Raw genomic sequence first — 4578 nt, 5'->3', positions numbered from 1 at the left:
TTCTTTTTCCCTCTGAATAATCCTAGTATAATCCTAGGTGTATTAGTTTAACCCACCCTAAACTGATGTCTGAGAGTGCCTGTCTTCTCAAACTGAATGATGACAAAGCTAAACGTGCATAGTGGTTACAGCTTCTGCAAACTTTGTGAATATGCCCGGAAATACTATACTTGAGTGATAAACTGACCTTTGGAATGATGTTTCAGCACTGTATTGTGACAGCCCTATCGCTGTCGTGACCTGGAACTGTGCATCTCTTTGCAAACCTTAGGTGCATGTTATCACGAGCTTGTCTTTCTTTCTGTCTTCAGAAAAAGCGCAGTGAGATTCCCTGCTACTGGGAGAAGCAGCCAGTAGGCTGTCAGAAAGCCAACTGTGCTTTTCATCACGCAAAGGGACGTTACATCGATGGAGTCTTCGTTAGAGTGAGTTTAGGTCCTTTTTCTTTAAGTATTGAGGAATTAATTTTGAATATTCCTTAGTGGGTGCCAATACTGTAGGAGACATCAGGTACCCGTTCATTTGTGAGTGCAGGAAAAGGTCTGCAGTCCTAGGTGGTCAGCTAAACCGAGTGTCCTGCTGGTGTACTGCTGGTATTTGTTTTCTGCTTTCATGCTCAGCTTCTCTCTGCTTTGTGTGATATTTGCCTTGCAGTTTGCTTTCTGTTGTTTCATCTTCTGCTGGGTGGCAGGGAGATGTGTTGTTGTTTGAAGGCAAGTCATTGTTCACGGTGTAAACAGTGGCGGGATGGGCAAAAGGAGATGCTGCATTCATTGCCTGTGCAGGTTATCTGCCTTACCTACCAATGCTCTTCGTGCATTGTGGCCAAAGTTTTAAACTGCCATGTTACTGATGATCCTCCTCTTCCTCTAGCTACACTGCCAAGTGTATCAAATCACGATGATTTGAAAGTGGCTCAGATGTCACTGCAGCAAAACAAACTTTCTGTCCAGTCCAATGCCTCTCCATAGCTAAGGGGGGTGACGAAAGTGGAAAACTCGGAAAATGTCCCAAGCCCTACACACCCTCCAGTTGTAATCAATGCTGCAGATGATGATGAAGATGACGATGGTGAGCATGCTTTGGTTCTTGGAAGGACTTTGTGCTGTAAATGAATGTATAAATCACAGATGAGCTGAGGTCTGACTAGCGATAGGGCAGGCAGTCTGGTCAGCTCGCTGGTGGCTTTGTCTGGCGGTCAGTGGACAGAACCTGAAATGCTGGAGGAAAGCTTAGAACCACTCTTGGCTTTAGCTGGTCTGTTGTGTAAAGCTCTATGTGAAAGTAGGAGGGAAATTCCTTTTTCTTCTGTCTGAAGAGTAATATGTTGTGTAGTAGTTAAAGCTGCAGAGAGAATCTAGAGTCCGAGATGTTTTGTCCTAGTGTAGTCTCCTTACGAGTTCATCAGGTCAGCGTAGCTGTATTAAAAAAAAAGAAAAAAAAAGCTTTTTTATATGAGCCATGGACTGGAGTGTCATCGCATGAGCTACATAATCATGAACAATCTGGTCTATGCATAGCTGAACAGATTTTTCCCCTTCAGACCAGCTTTCTGAGGCAGGAGAAGAAACTAAAACTCCCATCCAGCAACCAGCTGAGGAAGGCCAAAATGGATTACGGATGATTTCCACTCGGAAAGCCAGTGCTACTACTGCTAAGCAAGGTATTCCGGCACCTGTAGTAGGATAAATCGGAAGGAGAACTTGCCAATGAACTCGAAAGCAATGTGGCGTAAAAACACAACAGAATGTAGGGGTGCTGAATGGACTCGGTTATTTCCATGATCTCATTTCTCCCTAATAGCATCATGTGCCCATTGGGTCAGAAAGTTGAACTGCTTTTCTTTCCTTTTGGAGAACAAAACAGGGCCACAGCATGGAGTTTAAATGGCTGCACGTGCAGCCTGGCAACCACTGTTGAAAGCCATATCTAACGATAGAGGGATCTAATATCGTGTCAATGGATTAAAATTAAAACTACAATTTTTACCCTGAAGGGGGAAAGGAGGGGCAAAATGCCATTGATTCTACGGTTCTTTCAGTTGTGAGGAGTGTTGACGGGGTTTATTGTAAATGCTTCTGAAAGTTCCTGAGCACTAAGAAGCCTGAGGATCTGTGGTCCTCAGTGAGTGCCTCTAAGCCTTAGTCTCATTAAGTGTTTTCTGTTTTCAGAGGACGGTCTGAATTTTGGAATAAAAACACTTGAAGAAATCAAATCGCAGAAAATGAAGGAAAAAACTAAGAGACACGGTGGTGAGTTAATATTCCCTACTTTCTTACCCTGTTCACCTTCATCCCGTTTGACGTTCTTTTTTAAAAAAGAAATTCTTCCAGTAATACCGGGTAGCTGGCTATGCTTTGGTGAATCCAACTATTTGCCAAAGAAGTGAAATTTGATTGGCTTCAGAATGGCAGGTGATGGTGGCTGGGAGCTGCTTGAGGGAGAGACTTCCATTTTTAGCTGGGGGCATCGAGCAACCTGATTCTCAGCCAGCTGGTATTCTAGATGGGAATTGCAAGGGCAACCAGAGGCAAATTAGTCACCTCTCTTATTTACATGCTCTGGTCACTGTATGTTTGACAGTAACGGATAATTAAAGTTCTGTGTTCTTTGCGATAGTTTGTTATGTTTGGTAAACTTCCTTATGTTTTGCTTGCTCTGAACAGAAGGTCCTTCAAGATCTTCTCTTCCTCCCGTCGATTCTATGATTTTTCCTGCTCCGGAAAAGGAAAATGTCCGGGCAGGGGTGAGAACTGTGACGCCGTCTACAGAGGAAGGTAATAATTAATGCTTTTGTTTTGATTTCATTCCTCCTAAACTGGAAGGTTAAAACAGGAGCTCCGGAGCTCCCGGGGTCCCGCCAGGGGTCACCGGGGTGGGTCCTCGGGGGCACCTGGGGGCTTGCCGGGGGTCACCGGGGTTTGTACTCGGGGGCGCCTGGGGCTTGCCGGGGGTCACCGGGGTGGGTGCTCGGGGGCGCCTGGGGTCCCGGCGGGGGTCACCGGGGTGGGTCCTCGGGGGCGCCCGGGGGCTTGCCCGTGGTTACTGGGGTGGGTCCTAGGGGGCGCCCGGGGTTTTCCAGGGGTCACCGGTATGGGTCCTTGGGGGTGCCCGGGGGCTTGCCGGGGGTCACCGGGGTGGGTCCTCGGGGACGCACGTGGGCTTGCCGCGGGTCACCAGCGTGGATCCAAGGGGGTGCCCGGGTGCTTGCCGGGGGTCACCGGGGTGGGTCATTGGAGGCGGCCGGGGGCTTGCCGGGGGTCACCGGGGTGGGTCCTCGGGGGCGCCCATGGTCCCGCCGGGGGTCACCGGGGTGGGTCCTCGGAGACGCCCGGGGGCTTGCCATAGGTCACCGGGGAGGGTACTCGGGGGCGCCCAGGGTCCCGCCGGGGTTTACCGGAGTGGGTCCTAGGGGGCACCTGGGGCTTGGCGGGGCTCACCGGGGTGGGTCCTCAGAGGCGCCCGGGGGCTTGGCGGGGGTCACCGGGGAGGGTCCTCGGAGGCGCCCGGGGGCTTGCCGGGGGTCACCGGGATTGGGTCCTCGGGGGCGCCCGGGGGCTTGCCGGGGGTCACCGGGGTGGGTCCTCGGGGCTCCTGGGGTGCCGCCGGGGGTCACCGGGGTGCGTCCTTGGGGGCTCCCGGGGGCCTGCCGGGGGTCACCGGGGTGGGTCCTCGGGGGCTCTCGGGGCCTTGTCGGCGGTCACCGGGGTATGTCCTCGGGGGCGCCCCGGGGCTTGTTGGGGGTCTCCGGGGTGGGTCCTCGGGGGCACCAGGGGTCCCTCTGGGGGTCACCGGGGTGGGTCCTCGGGGGCGCCAGGGGTCCCTCCGGGGGTCACCGGGGTGGGTCCTCGGGGGCGCCCGGGGACTTGCCATGGGTCACCGGGGTGGGTCCTCCGGGGCGCCCAGGGTCCCGCCGGGGGTCACCGGGGTGGGTCCTCGGGGGCGCCCGGGGTCCCTCCGGGGGTCACCTGGATAGGTCCTCAGGGGCGCCTGGGGTTTGCCGGGGGTCACCAGGGTAGGTCCTCTGGGGCGTCCGGGTGCTTGCCGGGGGTCACCGGGGTGGGTCCTCGGGGGCGCCCGGGGGATTGCCGGGGGTAACCGGGGTGGGTCCACAGAGGTGCCCGGGGGCTTGCCGGGGGTCACCGGGGTGGGTCCTCGGGGGTGCCCAGGGTCCCACCAGATGTCAGCAGGAGTGGGTCCTCGGGGGCGCTCGCGGTCCCGCCGGGGGTCACCGGGGTTGGTATTCGGCGGCGCCTGGGGGCTTGCCGGGGGTGACTGGGGTGGGTCCTCGGGGGCCCCCGGGGTCCCACCGGGGGTCACCGGGGTGGGTCCTCGGGGGCACCCGGGGCTTGCCGGGGGTCACCGGGGTGGGTCCTCGGGGGCGCCCGGGGGCTTGCCGGGGGTCACCGGGGTGGGTCCTCGGGGCTCCTGGGGTGCCGCCGGGGGTCACCGGGGTGCGTCCTTGGGGGCTCCCGGGGGCCTGCCGGGGGTCACCGGGGTGGGTCCTCGGGGGCTCTCGGGGCCTTGTCGGCGGTCACCGGGGTATGTCCTCGGGGGCGCCCCGGGGCTTGTTGGGGG

General features: G+C 56.7%; 1 long non-coding RNA gene across 1 annotated transcript; it reads left to right on the top strand.

The window, feature by feature from the left end:
- The first annotated feature begins 903 nt into the window (after positions 1 to 903).
- On the top strand, positions 904 to 2771 carry LOC308187412. The gene is made up of 4 exons (XR_013944671.1): positions 904 to 1071; positions 1544 to 1663; positions 2172 to 2252; positions 2667 to 2771. It is a non-coding gene; the product is annotated as an uncharacterized lncRNA (long non-coding RNA).
- Positions 2772 to 4578: the final 1807 nt, after the last annotated feature.

The sequence above is a fragment of the Anser brachyrhynchus genome (genome assembly GCF_964034855.1).
Source record: "Anser brachyrhynchus genome assembly, contig: SCAFFOLD_53, whole genome shotgun sequence".
NCBI classification, from domain to species: domain Eukaryota; kingdom Metazoa; phylum Chordata; class Aves; order Anseriformes; family Anatidae; genus Anser; species Anser brachyrhynchus.
This window is presented reverse-complemented; position numbering and strand designations above follow the sequence as displayed.